The sequence below is a fragment of the Falco naumanni genome, chromosome 3, assembly GCF_017639655.2.
Source record: "Falco naumanni isolate bFalNau1 chromosome 3, bFalNau1.pat, whole genome shotgun sequence".
NCBI classification, from domain to species: domain Eukaryota; kingdom Metazoa; phylum Chordata; class Aves; order Falconiformes; family Falconidae; genus Falco; species Falco naumanni.
In genome coordinates, this window is record NC_054056.1 from 25,356,366 (window position 1) to 25,372,978 (window position 16,613).

A 16,613-nucleotide genomic window follows, 5' to 3' on the forward strand; every position below is an offset into this window, starting at 1 on the left:
GTAACGTGATTACATTTGATAAAAATCTAGGAATTGCAGTCTGGTTAGAAGAAAATCAAATTACTTCTTGCCAACTGACTTTATATAAGGCAAAGACATAACTATGGAGTATTAATGAAGTTACAAGGTGTAGTCCTTGAATAACATGATGAGATTTAATATTCATAGGGCACTGTGCATACATAGATAAATAATGCATATGAATGCCAGTCTGAATAATTTACATAAAAATCAGTCTCCTTTCCTGTTTCGACACTGTGCTATCCTCCGAAAACTGCATCAACTTTTGATACAGTGTTGAAAAGTATTTGGCCTATGGTTTTTATGATTAACTTCCCTAGGAAGATGGATCAACAATGAGAGCTTCAGGAAAAACATCCATCTGTCTTATGTTTCCTACCCTGTGTTGCTCTGGAGCTACTGAGGAGCCACATCTTTTGCAGTGAGAATATTTGTAGGACTTGTAAAGAAACAGGTGAGCATAGTTGTCAAAATCATCCAGATACCTTGAGTATTCCTGGGCAATATGACTGTACCTCCCTACTGGAATTATTCCAGAGTTTGCATGCACCTTTAATGTAGTTTGGACACAGGTTTTTTTACGTGCACAAGTCGGATTTTTTGTGCATTTCAAATGTATAAGTATGTACAACTACATACTGCTGTGCTTTCTGTATTTTTTGAAGAATTTGATCCTGCAGGTCTATGCCATGTCAAAAATGACAAGCAAGATAACAAGGCAGAAGAACCTAATTCTGTCTTAATGATAGTGAGACTGTAGAGCTGTCAAGTTACTTCTGCCTGGTAGCAAAAGTATGGGCTAAAAGAGGAATATGTATTGCAGCTACGTGTTGCATTAGCATGATGGGGGCTACACTAGTTCTCCTGTCTCCTCAGACATGCCTGCTTTCTGCCCACATCCTCCTCCTTTTTCACCATACACTGCAGGCTCAGGAGAGTACTTCAAACTCTTCATGTTGTTCATGATTTCAAAGAATTTCTGCTTGCCTTTGAGCAAAACCTCTTTGCACCTTCAGTAGGAATTCATAGGATTAACACCAAATTTGCATTCCACCATGGAACAGCTAATGCAGATCCTCACCTCCAGTTTCCTCAGCCTGATGGATGATCAGGTCTTTTAAAAGAACACCAGAGTGGAGACAGTTTCTAAAAATCATCAGCCAAGGACAGGTCCAGTGTTTTATGTGGGTTGCACTTATTTTCAGTCAACTCTGTTGAGAAGAAAAGTTGTTGGGTTTTTGTTTTTGGTTTTTTGTTTGTTTTGTTTTCTTTTTGTTGCTTAGGTTTTACTAATTGTTAGAGGCACTACAGTCACATTAGTGAGGTGCATCCCCATGAACTGACAGAACAGCGTGTACAGCCAGACTGCAAATAATTGCCCTGACAAATGACATTTCACAGTCTATGGGTGGTCCTCTCAAAATAACATTCAGTGTTTGCTCAGTGCCCCCCAGGCTGATAAGTAAGTTTAATAAAACACTGTCTTCCAGAGAGTGAAGAAAAAAGGCATTTGTGGCACAGCCTAGAAGTTAGATTTTTTTAAAAAAAAATTCATTTCACAGGTGCTTGTTTAAAAATTACTGAAAAAAATCAATGTAAAGTCCAGTGGACTCCAATGGAATTTAGACTAGACTCAGTAAATACAGTGCCTGAGTTTTATTACTTACAGGGCAGATCCTTCTTTTATAGACTGCCTTCAGAAACACAGAAAATTATAAGCTTAAGCCTCTTGATTTGCATATTGTGTAGTAGTCATTTCTGAACCATTTACATTTTTTAGTTAGCACAACCAGCAGTTTTCCCTTGTGTGGTGCACATACCATCCACACAAAATTTCCAGGGACTGAATGCCAGCAGACTACACAGCCAGCATCCTACACTGGTCAGGATTGGCATGAATGATGGTTTTGACATTGGACGGCTTCAGGCTTACATCACATACTGAGATACACTACTCGTACATCTTAGTTTATTGATGTGATTGCATGGGAGCTCATAGCAGAACTGTAAATCCAGGGCTCGCTTTCCGTTGTTTTCCAATATTGTAGTGATTTGACCCTGGCTGAATGCCAGGTGCCCTCCGAAACTGTTCTATCACTTCCCTCCTCAACCAGACAGGGGACAGAAAATATAACGAAAGGTTTGTGGGTTGAGATAAGGACAGGGAGATCGCTCAGCAATTACCATCATGGGCAGAACAGACTTGGCTTGGGGAAAGTTAGTTTAATTTATTACCATTCAAATCAGAAACACACTTTCCCCCCACCCCTCCCTTCTTCCTGAGCTTAACTTAATTCACGATTTCTCTACCTCCTCCCCCTGAGTGGTGCAGGGAAATGGAGAATGGGGGTTACGGTCAGTTCATCCCTCGTTTCTGCTGCTGCTTCCTCCTCACCCCTGCCCTGGCGTGGGTCCCCCCCGGGAGACACAGCCCCCCCGCACTGCTCCGAGGTGAGCCCTTCCCAGGGGCTGCAGCCCTTCCCCCCCTGCCCCGGCGGGGGTCCCGCAGCCCCTCAGGCCCAGCCGGCCCCAGGGGGTCCCCGCGGGGTCCCCAGCCCTGCCAGCAGCCCTGCTCCCGCCTGGGCTCCTCTGCCCACGGGGCCACCGGCCCTGCCAGGAGCTGCCCCAGCGCCGCTGCCCACGGGTCACAGCCCCCTGCGGGCACCCCCTGCCCCGGCGTGGGGTCCCCACGGGCTGCGGGGGGGGATCTGCTCCCCCGGGGGCTCCCCGGGCTGGGGGCACAGCCTGCCCGGCCGGGGGCTTCACCGCGGGCTGCCGGGGAACCTCTGCTCCAGCGCCTGGAGCCCCCCTGCCTCCTCCTGCCCTGGCCTGGGGGGCTGCAGGGCTGTCGCTCTCACAGTCTCACTCCTCTCTCCCACTGGCACAGATTTTTGGATTTTTTTTCCTTCTTAACATGCTGTCCCAGAGATGCTACCACCGTCACTGATGGGCTCAGCCTTGGCCAGCGGTGGGTCCATCTGGGAGCCGGCTGGCACTGGCTCCATTGCACACGGGGGAAGCTTCTGGCAGCTCCTCACAGAAGCCACCACTGTAGCCCCCCATGCAACCAAAACCTTGCCACCAAAAGCCACTACAAATATTCAAGCCAAGTGAATGTTAAAGTGAGCAAATAGAAGAGCCCGGCCTGACAACCAGGTCTCACCAGTTCTGTTGTCATTGGGGTGGGCACAGCAATAATTGCAGGACGTGTTTCTTCTTGGGTTACTGCTGCAGCAGATTCACAGATACTGCTCGGGAGGAGGGGTTGTGGTGATAACTCCCATGTTGCACAACAGAAGGAAATGTGAAGCTCGGAGCAGCTGCGGAATTACAGCCCTAGAGCTACAAAGATGTGTATTTAGTAGAGGCCAGTGTCTCCACAGAGAGCTGAAGGTGATGCCTGGCCTGTTAATGTAAGCCCAATGCATTTTTTTGAGAAATATGACTTTAATATTTCCCCCTACCCTATAAAAGTCTCCCAGGGTAATAATAACAATAAAAACCCCTCCCCTCAACGTTTTCTTTTTAAACACATCAAGCATCAGAAAAGCTGTCATTTCAGACCAACTTCTGCCCATCCCTATGGCAACTAATGGAAGCATTTAATACTATATATACAAAATGTAATTTGCTCCCCCGCCATCTCTAGTTATACTCTTCTTTTTATGCTAAAATTGCTTCATGACGCCTACAATGTTTGGAAAATGCTTCTGAAGTGACATGCATCAGAGGTTCAACGTCACTGAAAAAAAGTTCAAGTGACCAATTAAAAAATATTGATTTTGAAAAAGCCGTTGAGGAAATCAGCAAAGGCCCAAAGTATCTTTTCTGAATGGTCATATTTGTAGTCTTGGAATGCCCAGTATTGAAGCTAACAATGTCTTCAGAAAAGAAGGTGGAAGAAAAGAAACTGGGCACTGATGATCAAACCAGCAGAAATAGCAGTATTTAATATATTTGCAGGCTTCAGTCAATGGCCCCTGTCGTAAAAAGAACTTCAAAAGCTACGAGACGGTCTCTGGAAATCCCTCCCCTGCCTCACCCCTTATAGCTTGAGAAGTCACTTAAAGTCAGCTTGAACTTGGGGCTTAAACTATTAAAATAAAAATAATGAGAAGATAAAAGTAGTATGGATTTTTTTAACCTCCTTTTCAGAAGGGAGATATGTAGATTATTCATGGCTTACAGCTCTGTGTTACGAAGCTTCTGTAACAGAGAACACACAGTTGTTACTGTTTGGCTGTCCAGATCACCTGCCTTGGTGTTCTCCATTCCTTACACCTTTTATCTATACATGTCTCAAACAAAGCTGAGTACCATGTAGTATAAAGCATTATTAAATACGAGCATACTAGGAAATAAGTTATTTCACTTACTCCCTTTGAAACGGTCAAACATACACAAAAAGCATCTCAGTTTCAAGTAGGCCAGATTTAAAGAAATATATAAAGATTTTTTGTAGTATGTAAACATATAAATCCACATATATATTTTTACGTATATATATATACATACAGAAACTAAACAAGCAAGAGGAGAGCTGTGTGACAATACAACACCTCTGTCATTGTTATAACAGTAGAAGAAGCTCCCAGGTTGTCAGAACGTCTCCCAGGGATCTCAAGTAGGGATTTCAAGTGTGAAAGGGATCCACTTCACTAAACTCAAGAGACGAGCAGCTCTGCCATTTATTAGAGTATGGTGCTCTGCAAACAAGAGGTCTTGTAACGATCACCAGTCAGCAAGGACAGGTATCACCTACAATCTAGGCCGAGTAGCTTTATAGCAGGCTTAGAGAAAATATGAAAAGTTAATCAGCATTTTGTGCTTCTTAGAGTTTCCTGGCATGGGCAAGAAAGACAGAAGTAGCAACTAACTTAGGGGAGTGTTTTTTACAGTATTTCTTTTGGAGTGTACAAAGGAAACTCAGCTTCTGCAGTGGAGGTAAGTGGGCACAGCACCATTACAATCATGACTGAAGCCAGACAGTGCCAGCTGCTTCCTCTAAATCATTTCTCACACCTTCCTTGTGCTAGTCCTCTAGCAGGTGTAAACCATTGGCAAGTACCTATACCCTCCCAACATGGTTCAATGAGGTGAAGGTCTACCCAGGTATATTTCCATCAAAGGAACCACATAGATGATATTTCAGGGATGCAACTTGCAAAGGTGTGGTCAATTCCTCCTAACTTCAGTTTTCTACCTGAATTACAAGTGGTAGATGGAAATAGCAACGTGCCAAAAAGGAGAAAGGAGTAGGGCAGAGTCTGGAGGAAGGAGGAAACAGTTGCTGTATGGGGTGAGTATTGCAGCATGCTATAAACCAGCTGTCTGTAACCCTGTGATACGGGGCGTTTCATGTATTTCTTGTTTGTGTAGGTGCAGGAATACAAGCAGCTCAGTCCAAGCTGTGTAATGAATGCAGATAAAACCAGTCTCTGTTTAAATCCGGTCCTAAACTGAAATTCACTGACTGTGGCAAGAATTTGGGATTCAGGATGGTTTAGTGCTGGGATAAAAAGGGCCTCTGCCAGCAAGACATGAAGGAAACATACTTCGTCACAGAGTTCTGTGAACAACTTCCACAAAACCATCCAACAACAAATTTCTCATCAGGGCTGGACCAGGAGAACAACTGGAGCTCAAACTGGGCCACCACCACCCCTCCTGCTCCAGGTTCTGACCCCTGAGGAGGTACTTTGTATGTAGTCAGTAGCCAACCAGAACCAATTACCCCAGAGGTTACTTCAGAGTAAATACTGTCTTGCTTTCCTAGCTGCTTTTATGAAGAGCCTGCAGAAATGAGCTCTAGGGTAAGATTCCTCCTTTTCCCCTCCTTCAAAAGTTTGTCCCTGTGGTGGCTCAACATCCATGGCCCACAGGGAGACTTTGGTGGATCTCATAACAAATGAGGGTGAGTTGTCTGGCTGTAGAAATAAGGGAGAATGTGCTGTACTTGGTTTGGCTTAAAAATAGGATATGGTGTATGACTAAATTAAAGTGTCCCTAACCGAAGGGACTGGTTGGACACTATCTATGGCAGCTCTCTATTGTGTGACAGGCTCCTTTAGCCAAATGCTGGCGCTGCTGAAATCAATCTGTGTTTTATACCTGTCTTCTGCAAGCCCGATGATTGACCCCATGTGAATAGTGCATATTGGCAGACATTAACATTTTTTAGTTACATGAACTTTCACTCCTAGGCTGTAATTTCCCTTTCAATGCCTAAAGCCTGTGAGAAAATGCAATTTGCTGGAAACAATTGTAAAAGCCTGAGGAGGTGAGGACTGGAAAACACAAATAGTATGTGTTTAATAAGAGAGAGAGGTAGCATGCTCTCCAGGAAAAGGATTACTGGAGAAGGAAAAAGACGTTGAAGGCAGTACTTAATGCAGAGCTGCAGTCTAAATGACAAACAGCATAGTGGGATAGATCAATAAAAGGATAGCAAACGACAATAACAGCACAGATTCACAGAAATACAAGACAGAAGGGGACCTCAAGAAATTATCTAATGCCTGCACACTGAGGCAAGTACCTCACCAAGCTCATTCTTCACTTATGTTTCTCTAACCTACACTTTAAAGCCTCGCTGGAAAGACAGAGCAACCTCCCTGGTGGGCCTTTCTAGTGTTACAATACCCTTAGGGTTATAATTTCTTTTCTTAAAATCTCCCAATTCCTCTGCTGCAAATTGAACTTCCCCCCCCACCCCACCCCCCCTTTCCTCTGGTGCATATCATGAATAATTGAGCAAGGTGGTGTAACTAGAATTTCTCTCATAGAAATAATGTATTCACTTACTTTGCTGAAGGGAGAATTGTAGTCCTCTGTAGGTGACTGGAAAGCCACCGTGATATTCTGAAATGTGAGAACCTTTGAAGAACAGAGTTGGTAATTTTCTTCTTAATGAAGAAACACATTTGAGATGTTTGCGATAAATATTTGTCTAGCTTCTCAAGCATTCTGCTCTTCAAGCTCTGTCTTCTGCAAAGGTTTTCTACTGAGTTTTGTCACCTCAGAAAAGGATTCTGTTTAGTTAATTTATTTAATAATCCATTGGACTTCCCAATTATCTGGAGAATTGTGACAAAGCCACATATTGTCATTATTGGTTAAAAAAAGCACCTATTTGTCATTACTATTCCAATAAGATGGCCTTCCATTTTCATATCCATGACTTCTTTAGTCTTAAAACTCATGTGTATTCCTGTAATAAATAATTTCTTGTCATCTAGTTACAGACTTCTCGCCATCTTCTCTCTTGGAGGATGTCTGTCAGTATCACTTTGATTTGTTCCTTTAAGTTATACTGACCAACTGAAGCTGGGCTAGGGCACTGGTGAGTCTGAGATTCAGCAGCTGACTCCAAAAGAACAAGATGGCTCAGAGATGACAAGCAATCACAGGGTAAGACCCACTCTTCCCCCCTAGAAAAAAAGAGTAATTTATTCCAGAGTAGTCACGACCATGGATATTCAGATTGGACTGGCTAATAAATACTTTGAGGAGGATAAAAGCTGAAACTTGGCAAGTGAAGAGCAGAGTGGCTTGAGCTACCCCCTTGCAAGGCACCAGCAAACGCTGCTGCTCCCAAGAGCGGCCGCCGCAAGCCCCGCGGGTGCTGGGTCTCTTCTGCTGCAGAAGCTGCGCTTGCATCTCCACTGCTGCTGGGGGAACTGGAGGGGCTGGGGCAGCAACTGCTGCTTCTGGGAGGGACTGAAACTCCCTGGCAATAGCTGCTTGGCAAAGTAAACAGCCAAACCAGGACTCTGGCAAAGAGCCCTGTAGCCACTGCTGTTGTAATGCTCCCTTCCTCCCCAGCAGCCTGCTTCGCTGTGCAACTCTGCCTTGCCTAAACCTAGAGCTGCCTGTGAGGAGCCCACTCATGACCTGGGGATGAAAAGATCATATATCCAATACGTAATTAGCCAAATGGATTCCTTCTACTGTGATTAGAAGGGACAGCTCCATCCCGCCTGCATTTTGTTCCTCAAATGGTTGCGGATCTGGATTTTGCTGAAGATTTAGCCAAGCCCTATGAATGTCTGCTTTAAACAATCTTCAGGAAATAAATCATTCACAATTTGCATTATGCCACTACTATTCTTCTTCTTCATAATTTGCCTTTCTGAGTCCCTAATGCCTGTAGTCATAGCTCAAAAGTCCCACTGTGGCAGCCAATGAAGAAATAATCCCTGCCTGAAAGGATTTACCATATAAATATTTTCTCACTGAAATAAGCAGCAAAAGCTGCCAGAAAAAGGGCCTCCTTGCTCCGTGAAAGAAAACAAGGGAATAACAAAGCAAGCACAAGGAGGGGACAGACCATTGTTACCATCAGTGGGACACCAGGGCAGGCCTGCTGTGTCTTGCCATTGCTTTAACTCACAGGCACAGTACACAAGTCCTTCCTACATTTCACCGAGGAGGTATAACCACACCATTACTTCTTCCTCAGGTGACCATGTGCAATTTCCCCCCCTTCCCAAGACTTCCTTCATTGCTGCTGCTCTTGGGGGATTCTTTTTTTTTTTTTCTGCCACACATTTTGTCCTTTCTGCAAATTTTCAGTTTCTATTACTCCTCCATGCACAAAGACTCAACCATGTGAGACTGAGGACACTAATTTTTGATGATAAGAAGTGGCAAAAATATACATCAAGCTGAAGGCAAGCAGCATGAACAGCAGAGAGAACAATTTCCTCCAGGACATAGCTGTTCCAGCTCCAGCACACAGAGCGGCACCCCAGTTACAGGCAGGGCATTGCCTTTCACGTCTTGATCTCTGCCATACATCAGCTCCTGCTTTAGAGCAGGGGTTGGCAGCCATGACATGGGTGCCAGGCAGGGTGTCTGAAAAGATGCTACAAAGGGAGCAGTGGCACCAGGAGACACATCATTAGGAGGCAGCCATCGTCAGCTTCTGGCTCCCAAACTAGATGCTGTTGATGCGCTACACAGCATTTAAGCGTCTTGCGTTTCCACTAACATGTACACAATCTAACTTGGGAAAGTAAAATAGAAGCTAGACAATTCTCTGATTGATGTCTTGGAAGTCACTAAATAAGGCTGTGAAATATCGGAAGAGATCCTGAAATACAGATTCAAGTAACTAATTGGAGAGGTGTGGCCCCTAGGAACTGGGTAGGATGGAGAGACCATTCGCAAAATATATAAAGCAGAGCAGCTCCCATGGAGTACATACATACACAGAGATGCACACACATATAGAAAAGTCTGTAAAATAAATTTACATGGTACGTTAAAACTGTTCTCCTTTCTGCAGTTTGTTGCATCTTCAGTGGATGTAGACCCCTGTGAAATGGTGAAATAGCTGCCCTGGCACACATGGACTTGCTAAAGCTGCAGAAGTATGCTTTTTACCCAGCTAGCTTAGGAAAAAAGTACTCTTCTTCTCTAGTCATTCTCTGGCAAAGTGCAGTATATCTAATTTTGTTAGATTCCAAAATGCACTGTGCACCAAAGTACTTGTAGGTGTAAAGTAGAATGTCAAGGATGAGTCAAAGATTAATACCTAAATTATAGAGTGTGAAATGGGAATTACAGTCTTAAATATCAAGTTAAGAACTAGGAAGTATTTACCTAGTCTAAAGCACTACTTGGATTGTAATAGGCAAAATGCTATTCCCTTTAGTTAAAGGGAATTCTTTAATAGTCCTAGGCTTGGGCAGGAGTACTGCATAGGATGGAGTGGCAATTGGATGATAGATTTGCACAAACTTCAGCAGAACTCTTATTCAGTACAGCACTCAAGTATAAGGCTGTGCTTCAGTCCTGTCTACTTCCACTGTTCCGCAGAGCAGGGATGAATTTAAGACTGTACTTAGGTGCTTAGAATAATAGATGCTTGACTAGTTTATTTCCTTCAAATATATTGCTTTTTCCATTATTGCACTGTAAGATTGTCAGGCAAGTTTTCTGCTTTCACCAATCTCCCCCTTCAGTTACCTCATTGTCCTGTTTTTCATCCATCCTTACATCCTTGCTTTCTTAACAAAAAAAGAAAAAAAAAAGAAAAACGAACTTGGCTACCTTAGCAGTAGTCTTAACAAAGCGAAAAAATCTATGTGATGCTGTCAGTGCTTCCTGCTTTCTTATTTTCACCTTTTGCCTCTTATATTTAATTGTCAACTCTTGTGGCAGGTCCACTTTTTTCCTGTGTGCATACAGCCCTATAAACATGGAGCTTTTAAGTGCTCTTTTAAAAAAGGAAAAAAAAAAAAAAAAAACCCAACCAAAAGACCATAAAAGATTAGAGTTTTAATCAGCTTGTTAATTTTTCACTATCATTGAGCACAACACCTGGTAAACGTCTGAGGATTTTTTATCTTTTTTTAAAACAAACCTGAAGAAAGAATAATGATACCTTATTTAATTCATAGGCTAACACATGGAAGTGATTCCAGCAATGCTCCAAAACAAGTTTCAGCTGCTTCCCGGAGCTTTACCAACTAACTTCTGATTTAGTAATCAGTGTGCAGCGAGTCCAGTGCTGCTCAAACCACATGCTCCAGCAACTGATACTTTGCACTGCTCATTAGCTGCTGACGAATAGGGTACAAAAATAAAACTTTGGGAAGCAGACTTAAATAGACTTGTGAATTGGCTAGAGAACCCTGCCAAAAAGTGATTTTATTTTTATTATAAAGGAAGGGAGGTTAATCAGTGAAATAATTCCAGAAACCAGAATTTTGAAAAGCTTGCATTTCTATCAGTTAAAAATATTGAATAGCTACACACACATGCTTATTTTTAGTAGAATAAATTAAATATCACTTCAGCTCAGACTCACTGTACTTCAAAGTATCCTTTTCATATTTTAGCTTCTTCAACAAGTTATAAGATGACTTTTGCTCTATGCTTTACTGTTCAGTCCTCTACTTAGCAGAGCACAATCGCTAAAGATGATAACCAGAAACAACAGAGATGAAAAATCTACAGGTAAGTTATTGTCCTTGTACTTCTCAGAAATCCCTGATAAAATCCGGACTACGTTTATGGAAGAAGGCCCAAGCTGTCCCTCAAACCAATTTTCCTCTGTACTCTGTCTTGTTTTCCTTCTAGCTTTTTTTTTTATATTTTGGAGACTCAGACACTTATTTTGCCGTCTCTTAAGGCAACTCTCTTCATCTACTGTGTGGATGGGTCAGAGAAATAGCCCTCTATCTCTAGATACAGTTATAATGTCCAAATCTCTACTATAAAGACTGGAAAAATGACTTAAACTGAATTGGCACTTGGTACATGTAAATGAAATAGGGAAAGTAAAGCTAGTTAAATGCCTGTAAGGATGCAGGCTGCTGCATTTTGAATATACTAAAATACAGAATAATTCTGAGAGACCTGGCAAAACAAGGTATCGCAACTCGAAAAACTTAAAGATATAAAAGTTTTCATCCTCAGTCCAAATATGTTTTGCTGAGCACTGGTCTGTGGTTTTGCTCATCAGCCTAGCGTATCTGTCCATCGCAGCGCTTGGTGCCGCGTACGATAGTCAGCCCTATAAAGCCTGGTAGAACTGACACGATATTGCGGAACAGAATCACTGTGGTTCAGTAAATGGCAGCAGCAGACATGGCCACTTATTCAATTTTTGGGATTCTGCTTCAAGCCTATGCCACACTCACCCATGAGCATCTCACAAAAAAGAGAATTCACAGTATAACATTTCTAGGAAATAATGAGGTGCCACCTATATAATTAAAAAGATTTTTTTTTTTTTTGGTGCCTGTGCCGACTGTAAGCACGTAAATGGTATCAAAGCCTGTCAGCATCTTACTGAGGTGGCAACCCACGGAGAGACCTGAAGAAAATCAAGGTACTTAGGGTTTATTCAGGTGTTGCACTAAATGGTGGTAAGAGCCTCACTAATACAAACGATCATGTTGAGAGAAGGATTTTGCAAAATCTCTGTGGCTAATTTCAATTTTATTATTTTCAGATACAGGAAGGAGATTGAAAACAGCAAGTACCTAAGAACATGGGCTTGAATCTAATGTTAGTAGTTCTATTTCAACAGCCACGCCAAGGGAAGTTTGCATTTCTGAAAGAGGTCAAAGTTACTAAAATAAAAATTTCAACCTGTGAGAAATTCTTGCATAAAAATTGACAGAAATTACTCATGCTGAAATTTTTCGAAATGGAGAGGGATGCTGTGAAATAATTAGGCTGATAAACTTTTTGTAAAATGGGACTTCTGGTAAGATTTGGAGCAAACAAAATGGATCTGTATCATAAAAAATGCCCTTAATAAAGGACCAGAGAGGAGACCTTTAGCCCTGTTCTTGTGTCTGTAAGTAGGAAACACAAGAGACCTCCCGAGCTAGTAGAACCGCAAGGGAATTCACATGCACTTTCAGATACGGTGTCTCGCAGATACACAATGATTTATGTGAACGTAGGCAGCATTTTCCTGCACACGAGCTGATTCCCCTCTTTAGGCAGGCCCCTAGGAGGACTCCAGTGAAGTGGCAATTCACTCTGCTTTTTGGCTTTAGCTATGACATGTAGGGAAATATGTTGTTCATCCACAGCTAGCATATTTGTAAGTGGGCCCTAGCATTTTAGTAATGGGGGGAAAAAACCCCAAACAAACCATAATTGGATTTTCAACATGAGAATTTTGTGTGACTGTGTAAGCCTCCTTCCTTCCTAACTCTAAAATATCAGGGTTGGCAAATTGGAACAAAACTTCAGACAAGTATTCAGAGTCATGTGGAAACCCATTTTGGCATTAAAAAAAACCAAGAACATATCTAACAGCCATTAGCAAAAGCTAGTCTCTGCTGGTAACTCTCAGTGTATGTTTGGAGTAGTTAAATTAACCTTCAGGACAGGACTTCTGGACCTGACTTTTTAAGTACAAATCTTCAAGAACTGACTATCTTATCCTCTACTCCTTGTCCTGTTGCCCTTCTGCTTCCTTTTTAGCATGCTTTTATCAAGCCACCCGCTTCCAGTCTGCAATAAAAGGAGAGTTCCAGATGGGTAAGGGTCTGCTTCAGATGATCTGCCATGTTAAAAAGAAGAAGAAAGTGTTACTAGACTGTCTCTAGCAATGGAAAATTTTATTTCTTGGGCATAAATCAAAAGCAAAAGCATGATGAAGAGTATTAAAAAGGAAAAAAACCAATTTCCCAGGATCTCATATTCTGATGAAACAGAAACAAAGTTCAAAGAACGCTAGTTATGTATAACCTGAGAGAAAACAGCAATGAGAGCGTAAGGTAAAAGTGGATAGAGTCCATGTTAATCACAACAGAAACCTGGAAAAAAAGAAGTCTGTGGTTTAAGCACATCTCAGATATTGTATTTAGTTGTAGAACCTGATCTGTTACTGGAAAACACTGTTGACTTGCTTCAGAATAACACAGCAGGACCAGAACCAGAGAATTATATGCATTTCACTTCCCTGACTCTGAGTTTGGGCTGCATACTGCTTAATTGCATTTTGGTCTGAAAAATGTATTAGTATCTGCAAACGTATTGCCATTTATAAAAGCCTCCTTTGCTTCTGTCATCAGCAGAATATGTTATCCATACTTTTTTGGTAACAGGTATTTTTGCTGCATAAAGGAAGCTGAGACACTATTCAAAACTTGTTCTTTTTTCCACTATGTCATGCTGGTCTATGACAGCTCTCAGCTTTATGTCCCTGTTTCGTAGGCTTCACCTTGATAACAGCAACGTGTGAGGGAGACGTATATCCAAGTGGATTCCTTCAGACCTGTTACTGAAATAACCCATACCAAATGTTTGAAGTTTTGGGTAATTATTTCAATATTTGCTACATTATTGTTATGGTAATGACTAAGAACATATTCAATCACTGCACTGTTTGACAAATACACCATTTTAAATTGAATGTTGCTTTTTTTTTTTAATAGGATGTCATAAAGTATGCATACAGTGTCTCTATTACCAATATTACTGCAGAGCAACTCTTCTGGTTCTCCCCTTCTTATTCTAAATTCTTGCTTAATATTACTGAGAAGCATCAACCCTTCTGCAAAGGCTGATTAGCATGCAGTGACTTGATACACGTGTTGGAAGGCAGAGCTAACTGAAATTTCCAGCATACCACTAGATTATGCATTTCTCTGTGCATGCAAAAAGACATACTTGTTCTCCTAACTCTGATACTTCTGTTGATACTTCTGTCAACATCTGTTCACAGAAGTGGCTATTGGCATGCACTTATCTGTGAATCACTATGCAAATATATGCAACTGCAGAGAAAGAAGTCCCTAGAAGATTTGAACAAACCCATTTCGTTTTCGCAGAGTTAAAATTTTGATGTGACTGACAGGTCCATTGTCACAGCCCTTGTGGAAGCTGGTTGCCTGCTCTTTCCACTAATAAAGCAGGATATTATTTGAGCACAAGAAGCATTACGGTGAACACAGCAATTCTCAGTTCTGGTTTGCTTTGTTGCAGAACGGTAAGGTACGTCCTCGAGGGAACCAGGCCTGGACAGTGAAGATGATATGAAGTGAAAGTGATATTGCCATTTACCAGAAAGGACAGATCCTCTATTGATAGACACCATTCAGCACACTAAAGAAGAATCCTGTACAGACACCTTTAAGATCAATTGTCCCTTTATCCTCATGGAGACATGCAAAAGAAAAATTGGCGTGGTCAGACTGTTGTTCTCTTGTTGTTAGTGGTGCTCATGATGAAGGCTCAACCAGAATAGTCCTGACTGAGGCAGATATTCTGCTCCTTACATGAAATACAATACTCTGATGTCTGTCTGACCAGTCTGGGCTAGACTGTTTAGAACAAGAGACATTATCAAAGGCATTTTTCTCAACAGTGACCTTCTCAGTCATTACCCCCTTCCTGCAGCCATTCCAGGAGCCATGCACTGACAGGCAAGTTTGAGGCTTTGTTATTCTATTCCCTCACTTGACATAGGAGGAGAAAGAACTGGTGTACTATATTCTGCAGCTACCTATCTCCAAGGATTTGGTACCTCATGCAAGTACAGAGGCAAGAGGTCAACAGACACGTGGGTTTTACTATGTCTTCCTCCCCTTCACAGTGCATGCAGCATAAAGCACGGTATCTTTACCATGATCGCAGCAGCTGAAGTGAAGAGGGACATTCTACGATTTAGTTTGAGATAGAGGGAGATGTGCTGAATCCAGTAATGCTCAGACTTCCATGCCCTAAAATGCTACGTGACAATTGCAGACAAAAGAGTGAGCAATTATCCTTAATCCCCACCTCTGCTAATTCTTCAAAACTTTTTTTTTTTCATTTAACGCACTCTGCATACCTCAAAGTAACCTTTTCCCCTACCTCAAAACAAGTAAACAATTCTACTCCCTCTTGACTTTTGGAATAAATATTATTCTATGTGAAGGACCACTAGCACAGCTCCTAGCTTTTCTGCACCAATGTTAAAAGCTGTAAACACCCTGTTTAGAGATGCTGTTTGATAATGAGTCAGCTGCTTCTACACTGAATGTTGCGCAATAAGCACAAGTAATCTTGCCCTCCGATCAAGCACTGCCAAACAGGGGGCTAAAGCAGTAGCTTAAGATACAGGCTTAAGCAAAGGCAGCCCCCACTTTCAAAAGCAGATTAAGCGTGTGACAGATGCTTTATGATAATTTATGAGTAGTGTATGGTGACCTGGTTTTTATGATGTATGACCTGATTGTATGACTATGTTGGTTTGATTTAATTAAAAGACACAGGCAAAGCCTGAAATACTTGGTAAATATCAGCTACCCACTGATAAACACCCCCAGGTCAATTTGGGATAAAATCTGAGTTCTCAGATGCGGAAAGCCTATTTCTGGGTTCCCACCAAGCTGCTACAATTTCTTTGGTCAGTTTGGAAACTAAAACAACTCCAGCAGCTATGCAAAGGGTCCACAAACAATATGCTAACAAGCCAAGTAGATTGTCATAGAGGTTCAACTAGTGAAGGCTGAAGGGAACTTGTATCACCTTGTCCCCATGACATGCTAGGGGAAAAAAAAAAAAAAAAAGAAATCTTCTGGTAAGATAAAACACCTAAAGTCAATTTTCCCCAGTTGTTTTCCTCTTTTCCTCTCCGTTGCTTATATTCTTTTAAGACCTTTGCATACTCAGGTTAAATTGTAGGTGCCCACAATCCGGGCTTGAGGGACTCATGATGTGTCAGAGCCATTGGCTCTGAGGGTATGGAAATCACACTGATCTGCAGCAAGTAAAGACACTAACCCTTGCGTGAAGGGGCTGAGCTCAGGGGCACCAGATGTAGCTAGCTCTAGTTGTTATAAATAGCAGCTTAAAGTTTCATGATTAAAATAATCTGTCCCTTATATATGGAAACTTTGAATGCATTCACACAACGTGAAAAAAATCAACATGAGTTGATTTCCTTGCTGTTGATCTGTTATTGTAGAAGACTTGCCGATAGACTACCTGGGGGAACCTGCACGAGGGCAGGAAGGAGGGACATGGGGTTCCTCCAGTCTGCATCCACTCCTTCCCACTGGGAAGATGACATTCTGCTAGGGCATATCCTAACATTTGGACCTCCTGGTCACCCAGACAGGGTTTGACATCCC

General features: G+C 42.1%; 1 long non-coding RNA gene across 1 annotated transcript in view; it reads left to right on the plus strand.

Moving 5' to 3' along the window:
* LOC121084734 overlaps window positions 1-16,060 on the plus strand; it is a 35,946-nt gene extending 19,886 nt beyond the window's left edge. Inside the window, exons 2-3 of the long non-coding RNA XR_005826862.1 lie at window positions 13,711-13,812; window positions 14,482-16,060. This is a non-coding gene — a long non-coding RNA (uncharacterized LOC121084734). The remainder of the gene's footprint in view (window positions 1-13,710; window positions 13,813-14,481) is intronic.
* The last annotated feature ends 553 nt before the right edge of the window (window positions 16,061-16,613 follow it).